Source organism: Pistacia vera, unplaced genomic scaffold (assembly GCF_008641045.1).
Source record: "Pistacia vera cultivar Batoury unplaced genomic scaffold, PisVer_v2 Contig673, whole genome shotgun sequence".
Classification (NCBI taxonomy): domain Eukaryota; kingdom Viridiplantae; phylum Streptophyta; class Magnoliopsida; order Sapindales; family Anacardiaceae; genus Pistacia; species Pistacia vera.
This window is the reverse complement of record NW_022196527.1, coordinates 773,717-783,698: the sequence shown is the minus strand read 5'-3', so window position 1 is coordinate 783,698 and position 9,982 is coordinate 773,717. Positions and strand designations below refer to the sequence as shown.

The following is a 9,982-nucleotide window of genomic DNA, read 5'->3' as shown; positions in this document are numbered from 1 at the left end:
ACACATTACATTATTAAGGAACTTCTCTATTCTATTCTCTACACTATACAAACAATACGAAGGGGAGATTTTGAAATCTTCACATGCATGTCTGCTAACCTGTAAATGCAACTGCACCTGCCCAGTAGTCAATTTTCCTGATCATCATAAAATATTTTATAGCTCGTGAATAGTGTTATGTATGCAGCAGATGATTTGGGTTGGCAAATTGAGAGGGTAACTGGGGAACAAACAGAGTTAGGTGGAGTTAATATAGATGAATAGTTTTGGAATAATTCAATTAGTCAATGTTTTGATTAGAGAGAATATATATATAGAATAGAATAGAGAACAAATATGTTGGCCCGCGAATCCCAGCTAAGTGTTTGAGTGAAAAAGCATATTCCTGATCCTGATGATTGAGTCTAAGCTAGCTAACCAACACTGTCTCAGACTGTTCAAGAATAAGCATCAAGTTTCACCATCACTCAAGCTCAACCTCAATTTACCTACAACAACCAATACCAATACAATACAATTTGCCATCACTCACTGGTTTTTGATATTTACTCTAGGAAAGAGTAGGGACGTCTCAACTTTTTCTGCAAGCAGAAGAGATACAGGCGGTTTGAAAAGAACTGCATATTAAAAATGTGAAAACGTAGAAAAATTGGGTAGTGGGTGATTAAAAAAAGATGGAGCACAAATTATTGGGTACAGATTAGCTTCATTTACATTTATCGTTGTTTTTAAGCATTAATAATGAAGATGGCATCATTAAATTAACTAGGAATTAAGAGACAAGTAAACTTCAAGTTGAGTTATAGCCTGTATAGTTAATAGCTATGATTTTGAATCATTCATTTGATCATAATTATAAATCCACTAGAGAAGAGAAGAGAACCCCTTCAATTCAATCCATATAGCAGATGCACCACTTACTTTGATTTCATTTCATGTATCATAAAAACTACAAAACCAGTGGTGTTTCAGTCAGATAATTATTTTATAGTCCAGTCTCTCTATATGAGGATAAAGAACAAAAAGGAAGTAGGTAGTTGATGGCGCAATATTTAATATTATAATTTTTTTGTTAATACTTAATAATATTATTTGTCAAAAGTATCTAATCAGAGATGTCAAAACATACCAATGGCATCAGCTTGGTCATAAAAGTAATGCTCATGGTTGGTATTTCTAATTTTAAATAGGTTGGCCAACAAGTTAACATGGTATTCCTAATTTTAAATAAGAGTAATCACTGAGTCTTAATTCAGGATCCTAAAGGATTAGTTAAGGTATGCGTAAACTGGTTCAGACAACCAATTTTTAAAAAAAAAATGTTCAACATTGTGTTAAAATTTATTCATAACTTAACATATAATTAATATTCATCTGCTCCTATATAATTTATTTCGCTCTTAAATATAAAAAAAGATAAGGGAAAAATGAAATTTTGCAGGCCCAAGACCAGTCCAGATCCTGGAACTGCCATGGGTAACTGGTCCCAAAGGACCAGTCCCAAATGGGCCTAGACCCGGGCCTGCTTGAGACCGGTCTTGACCAGCTCTGTTCCTAATGTATACATTACTCCCTAATAAGTAAGCTGATTCAAAAGAAGTGTTTACCAACATTTCTCCTTCGCTGTTCTGTAAAGGTTTTAAGATCAACATTCAGTTCACACCACGGTTGGGATATATACTGTTTATAGCTAAGGTTTTATTTTGCCCCCTTCACTTTGTTGAGAAGCACATTACGCCAATTTACAGCTTCTCTGCAACCAATTGTAATTGCATTACACGGGAACTAGTTTCATTTCATTCTTGAGTTTTAAAGCCTTATCTGCAGCCGATTGTAATGACTATTACGAGGTAACATTACACCAAATATATAGCATTCTTGAATTCTAAGCTTTCACTTCAAACTCATTGTTTCTCAACACTAATTTTATATTGGGCTCTTTGAGAAAAATTTATGTGTCTTGTTTTAATTTATCCTTCTGGATGTCTTGTGCAGGACCTGTAAATGGGAAGATGATTGAGGTTGGTAGATTGTTCTTCAATGGGAATTACAAGGGTAACATTATAACAGTTTATAGCATTATGAATTCTAAAGCTTTCTCTGCACCCGATTGCAAGCTCCAAAGTTTGAATCAGCACTTTTATTTCTGGTAAACAAATGCAAAGCAATTGCGCTCTAAAGTACAAATAAATTAGACTGTTTTGGCTGACCAAAACACCCAGAACATACGTTCCATTATAGAATACTTCTTCAAAAAGAGAAAATGTAGTTTCTAAAACCAAAGTGAATGAGCACAACCATTTATGCCTGAAATGCACCGAGATTTGACCTCTGACATTTTGGCATGCTCCCAAAAATTATTGGAATAGAAAAGCACCCATCTATAAATCCAGCTTGACAAAATATCCAGTGACTTTGAATTTCAAGAGAAGAAACCTACCCAGGTAATCACCTTTAAGCCGTTTTCGGCACTTTGTCGGGCATAATGTTATTAGGAAGGATAAGCTCTTGAGGTGTTTCACGAACAACACAAGCATTGAATCATACTCCTATCACCGATGCATATTTTTGCGAAGGCCTTCTCAAACTCAATTTCATCAAAGCTCTTTGCATTTCAGCTGCATGAACCTGGGCCAAGTTGGAATAATTTAAGGCGACTGGGAGATGAAGGCCATCTCTTCTTCTGTGAGCTTCCTTAAAAACCTCGCTGGATTACCTCCCCAAACCTGGAACCAGTAAAAATTGTTTATCAACAATTCTAGAATCATAATAACTCTAATTTCCAGCCATGGTCATTTGGAATAAGAAGCTGCAATTTAAGTCAAATTAGAAATTAATGAGCAAAACCAATGTTCACCATGGAGTGTGATTTCACTAGCGGTAGGAAAGGGAGTGTTAGAACTCAAACCCAAGGGAGAGCCCAATCCAAAAGACCGGCTTGAGTGGGAGAGCCCCTAGGCTTAAGTACCGCATTGGTGGGTATGAGATCCCGATGTGGGATCCTAACATTGCACCCCTCTTCAAGAGCCGACGTCCACGGTGACTTTCGCTCTATTGACACTGACCCAATGGTAACCCTTCCCTTTGGGTGGCTTTACTCACTTATCAGTTATTCGATGCAACACCCCTTCACAAGGAGAGCACACTGCAATTAATTTAGCCTATAGGTAGCCCTTTCCGCAGCCAACTCTCAACAAAAGCACCAATGTTAGAACTCAAACCAAGAGAGAGCCTAACCCAAAGACAGGCCTAATAGGTGGAAGCCCCTTGCTTAAGTACCACACTTGGGGGGAGTGAGATCCTAACAGGAACCCACTGCAGTATATTGACTTTCGTTTATTGACAGGAATTAATTAAGAAGGCTAATCCTATCCCTATATTAATTATTAAATTTCAAATCCATTATGATTATTTATATCGACTCTGTTTCTGCGGTACGTGTCTCTCATGTTTACCTTCATATCTGAGAACAGCCCTTCGCTAATACTTTTAAATTTATATAAATTCTATTAATTCAAAGTCTTCATCAGAGATATTGTCCATGCATGCCATTATAAGAATTAAGAAACAAGCATAGTATAAAGGCCTTAGAGTTTTATTCTCAGAAAAAGTAATTTCCATAAGTAACGAAAATGAAAGATTTTACATAACTATGACAGCTTTAGCTTAACAAAATTCCAACTGCACAAATATTAAAGCGAAATTCTGCTCAAATACTTGTGGAGCCATCCAGTAGGCTAAATCACTGCATCAACCTCAGATTAATATTACATAAAAAACATACTAATCAGCTAGCTTTAAGAAAGCATTCTGGATGTTGCGCTAGAGATTTTTCAAACCCTATAAAAACAAACAAGAGAGTAGTTATTCAGCCTGTCTAATACCAGCTGGGAGAAGTAACTAACTACTATTGCTAGGCCTAAAACTCAGTGATTTCCATGTGAGAACCTGAAGTTTCCAAACAATTATTTCAACCATGTGAAACAAGGGGAAAGCAGGAAAAACTAGTTCTGCCAATTCGAATGGGTATCAACTTCATCAGACACGAGCAAAAGACAATATATGATCAGTGAAAAAGCACATTTGGAAAAAAGAGGGAAAGAAATAACACCAGGGATGTATATCAAAAAAAGGCACTTGGATTAAATCAGCGACCAAATGAGGCACAGGGCAGCACTTATTACCACCGTCTTATTATTAGGTATCCTATAAACAATATGTATGCATATTACACACTAGTTTTCAAATTGAATTATTAGTTCCAGATTCACTACATAACTAAGTATAGTTCACCAAAAAGTATCCAAGCTACATTTGGCCATATAGCCTAAGCAACTTAATGTAGCTATTGCATAGCTTTATCATTCTAATATTCTTAAGAATCTTTAAACCATAAATTTTTCATTTACTCCACTAATACAAACATCAAAAGTTCTCTAAATAATTATAATTTTGAGGATTTTGGCTGAAATAACTAGAAGTGTTTACAGACCTCTCCACAAGGAATTTTGGTATTCTGCCTTACAAGAGCACCAGCAGCAACCATGGCATGCTTCTCAACATAGACTCCATCCAGTAAGGTTGCACCCATACCAACAAATGCTCTCTTCAAAAGTACATCCATGTAAGACAGCACTGTGACCTGTCGATTCCAAAACGATAATCATGAATTCAAGCCCTTCAAGAAAAAACTCATGCAGGGCCTTGTTGACATTTCAAAGGTGATTGTCTGTACTCACCGACGGTAACATTATCTCCAATGATAGTTGGTAAAACCTTCCCAGCTAAATTTGATTTCGCTACATGAACAAGGGAATTGTCCTGAATATTGGTTCCAGAGCCGATGTGATGCTGTTTAACATACCTGAACACATAAAGTCACAATCAAACAAGAACCACTGAAATCTACTAAGTGCTTGTGCTAATATACTCACAGAGAAAAAGAGAAGACTAACAACTCAAATAGTTTAAACAGAAAAATCTAATTCATTGGAAAACAGTCACAAGCATACTGACGTAATATAAATAAAGTTCATTTACTACATTGCTACCAACTTCGTAAAACAGCTGCACTCTCATTTTAGTTTATGTTCATCATTTCCTCAAATTCTATGAACTATGAGAATCAAAAGAAAAGAGAAAAATAACATATAATTTTTTCAAGCACCGATTTAAACTTCAAGTCTATACTCATGCAAGTGATCATTGACTTGAGCACACAAATCATCATCTCACAGTAAGGCACCAGTGGAATTAGTAATGCTAACACCGATATTCTAGTACCAAAGATTTTAGGATAATGTCCAACAATCTAACGGTATTCACCTCTTCAACATCAGAATGCATTTCGAATATCAGGAAGAGATTTACGAATTAACACATTTTTATCCAATTTCAATAAAAGTAAACATTCTTAGTTCTGTATTTTTGATTGTCGTAAACCAGTAATATACCAATCAATAAAGAAACCATTACCAGTTTCCTGTACCACCAAGAGGATGTTTCCCAACACCTTTTTATTTTACAGTTTTTTAATGTTTATTAAGGGCACAATAATGTTATAATGAAAGATTCAAATAAAGTAACTTGATGAAATTTTCCAAAAATAAAGTGAGATCATCTCATGAGAGAAAATCACTTACCAGCCCTGATCTCTCCAAAATAAGTACTTAGCTAGTGACTATTGAATTTTTAATCAAACTCTCTTTAAACTATTTAAATCAATCACCAACCACACAACGGTAACCTGTTAACCTTCTGTTAAGACCACAAGGATAAAATGTGCTTTCACTTCATTAAACAAAATAAAAAACTAAAGCAAACCCGCATGTTCATCACTGACAACCACTCCAGCAACACCAAGTCAACACAACCAAAACTCCATCACCCCAGCAAAGTGGACACAGCCACCAAAAATCCCTCAATTTACACAAACTTGTCTCAGATTAACACAAACCCATTAACCACCGCAACAAACCAAATAACACCGGAACAAATGATTTTGCACACCTGAAAAATAAAATCTCTTTACTAAACATCCATGAGGATCAAATCTGTGAGAGGATGCTGTGGGAGGGAGGGAGGCAGTAAGGAGAGGGGTGAGATGACTGGATTTGTGGAGGTGCTGTGTGATGGGGGTGAGCTATGAAGGGGTGGTGGCGGTGGGGGCTGCGAAAGGGTGTATTGTGGTAGGAGTCCTGATGGGGTAAGCAGAGGTGACAAGTGGTTGCGAATGGTGTTAATGGTGGGGGATGGGTAGTTTGCTAGGGTGTTTACAATGTTTATGGTGGTGGGGTGGGGTATGTGCTGCAGCAGTGTGTTTCAGATGAAGAGGAGAGAAAAGGGTAGGGGAAGGAGAGAGAAAAAATGTATAACAATTTCAAATAGATCCTCAAGGAATATTAAGGAGTGACTAATTGGGGTGTTAAATGATAGAGTTTAAACACTTGGAGAGTTTGACTAAAAGTCCAATAGTTACTATCTGAGTGATTATTTGGGAAAGATTAGGGGTCAGCATCTCATTCTTATTTACCACTTTAAAATGCTTAACATGTAAACTTAGTACACTTGTTTACCTAATCCATAATCTTGAGGCTTAAGGTTATATGATAATTAATCCACATTTACTTAGTCCAGCATCTTGGTTAAAAATCAAATCTTTAAGAATGTCCTCATCAACAGAAACCATAATTCTTTAATCCATATTCCTATAGAGTTAAGTTCCCACTCAATCAATACTCTTTATAGCATGAAACTCAAAAAGCATGTAATTGATAGTCTACTGATGTAGGAATGTAATTCAGAAATTTGATTTTGCATACTACTTTTTAAGTCTCAACAAGAAGGGGGAAACAAATTTAAGAATTTCCATCTTGGGATTAAAATGTGGCTTACCTCTCAAAACACACCCATACCAAAGGATGAACCTCTGCCCACCTGAACATCACCAATTATAGATGCATCATGGGCCACAAATGCATCCTTATCAAACCAGGAGCTTTGTCAATATGTTCATGAGAGTCCGATGCCTAGACACTTCCATAACCAAAAGCAAGAATCAGTATAAAATGTATAGACCTCACAAATGAAATTGAGGTGCAGTTACAAATAAGCCAAATAAGACTTAATAAGAAACTTCGTGTACAATAGGCAAATATGATCTTGATATATGGCATTTGACAAAATTCCGGCTTAGAATTCATAAGAGAAATATATTTAGAAAAGAAAGGAGTATCAGTTCACATGTATATGAGTTTAGGAAACAAGAACACGAATAACTAAATGGCCAATTGCTCAACAAAAACCAAACACCTCAGAAAAGGGGCCGGCTAGAGGCCAAGCTTCTTCCAGATTTAACTGTTTTATAGTCATACAGAAAAAAAAATAGTCCCTGAGTGTAAACACGGGCATTACAAAATCCCTACTAATCTAAACCATTAGTTACTAATAACAATAATAGAACACCTGTACATGGTTTAGCCAAACTGTCAAAGTTAATAACAACCGTCTAAAATCTTAGTTTTTAATAAAAATGAATCCAAAAATCTCGCATAAAATAGACGAAATAAAGCTACAAAATACTAGGGCATTATCCGCCTTCCCAGGTGGAATTTGAAAACCATCAATACAAACCCCTATTCCATTTCTCTACAATCTCATTTACAATTACCAAACAGTCCACCACCATTCGAGATACATAAATTCCTTTCTATGCGCTAAATCTTACAATTGAAGAAAGAGCCAAAATGAGAACATAAACCATTAAGGAAATGTTTAACTTCTGAGAAACCAAGCAGACCGCTAAACATGGTGTTCGATACATGATCATCCATACCTAATCTAAATCACAATCAACAACAATCAATAAAACAGAAAAATCACATTTTTTAAGTCCCAAACAGCAGCAATCACATTTTAAGTCCCAAACAGCAGGAATCCAAAATTAATTCATGTTACTGATCCGAAAAGAAATTTCAAAACGCAAAAACATGGGGTTCTAAGTCATAAACTACAATAACATGCGAAAGTTTAAGAAAATCGAGAAAAGCTTTAAAGAAATTTTGAGACATACGTGTTCTTGAAAGTAATAATTGCCTTGGAGGCGGCACCAAGGCGATCAAGGGCTTGACCGGTTTCTCGGATCCAAAATCCGACGGAGTAGATTGCTTTCCCACGTTCCCATAGTCTAAGCTCAGACTGATGGTTCTGATTTAGAGAAGAAATGCAGATTAAGGTACTGAATTCAGCTGAGAAACGAAGGCTACGAAATGAGTGGACTATCTCTAAAGCAGGCGGGACTGTGTGTTAGCTCTCCTTCAGAATGACTAGGGAAGGACCTTTCTCTACAGTTACTTTTGTTACAGTTCCTAACATTACTAACCACTTCCTGACACGTATGTTTTTCTTAAGCTATTGTATTGTTTTAATTGTTATTTAAATAGGATAAATTGATGTTTTCAAAGGTATGTGATGTTTTTGAAAACACTCACCTTTAAAATTAGAGGTCTATGATAATAATCCTTCGTTTAAATAAATATAAAATGATTTAATTTAGAAAATAATAAGACTTATTTCACAAATTTCAAGCCATCAGAAATTTAGAATTTATTATATTCTGGTACAAATTTAATTCAGTAGAATTTATTAAGAGGATGTAATTCAGATGTAATTCAGTAGTAATTTATTAAGAGGATGTAATTTAGTATGTAGGCCTTCTCCAACCCACACCATTTGTGTAAAAAACACTAAAATGGTTGGGGTTGTTGTTCCAACCAACGTTAAGCGCCACGCCATTTTGGTGTGGCATTGTAGCACCATTAATTTTTTTTAATTTTTTTATTTTATAAGTTAATTTGAATATTAAATTTTAACCAAAAATCACATTAAATTTGATTATTGTATAATTTAATTTGATTATAATTTATAATAATAAATTCATAATAATGATATAATTCAAAAAATGATGAAAAATTAAAAATAAAACTTATTCAAGCAACTATTAAACTACAGTAACTCAAAATAAAAATTAACACTAATTTAAAAACATTAAATCTAAAAAGTTTGAATGGAAACATATCTTTTTGAGCTTGAATGAATAATATATCTTTTGAAATAAGCTATAAATCTAAAAAGCTTGAATGACAACATCTTTTGAATTACCCACAAATCTAAAAACTTGAATGGACATACATCTTTTTGAATTAGCCACAAATCTCTGATTTCGAAATTTTCTTGTTCGACATAAACAAATCAAGGATATAGAGGCTCACCATGCTTTTCGAAATGCATTAATTGATCATTTGGGAAGAACATACTAATTCGGAAAATTAAATTACTATCAATATGGAATTTACCTTTGTGTTGTTTTTTTTTTTTTTTTTGTATCATTTATATAGATGTAATGTTTTCATATTAAATGTAATGTTATTTGATTAAATAAATGCTTAATTTATTAAATTAGTATAATTTTCAAAATAATTATATTTAATAAAAAATCATTCCCAATATTTAATTAATAATACAAAAATAACGAGTTAAATAGATTAATTGTTGATTATTACATAAAAGAAAAAAAAAAAGAATTTCTAAAAAATATTTAAAGAATATTCTTTTGATGTAATATTGATGTAGTGGGTGGAAATGAAATAGTATTTTACATCAAAATTGCATCAATTTAGTGCAATGGGTTGGAGATAGTCTAAGGACCTAATAATCCACTTATTGGACTATTTTAAAAAAAAAAAAAAAAAAAAAAAAATTGAAACCAAATTTCTCATCTGGTGGTGGGGATTTTATTAAATATCTTTGTAAATTTCAAAAATCCAATAGTGTGATTGGTTTTTGCATTTTCTAGTAATGGGGGGTTGGGGGTTCAGTTGAGAAAAGGGCAGAGTGGCCATTTCGCGATTAACTGCTTTTCACTAACAGACATGGAGAGGAGGCAAGGGTCCTATTTTTAAAAACCAGTGGGGTTTAATAGCTT

General features: G+C 34.4%; 1 pseudogene; it reads right to left on the bottom strand.

Moving 5' to 3' along the window:
* Window positions 1–2,541: 2,541 nt before the first annotated feature.
* Window positions 2,542–8,373, bottom strand: LOC116113104 (annotated as a pseudogene).
* Window positions 8,374–9,982: the final 1,609 nt, after the last annotated feature.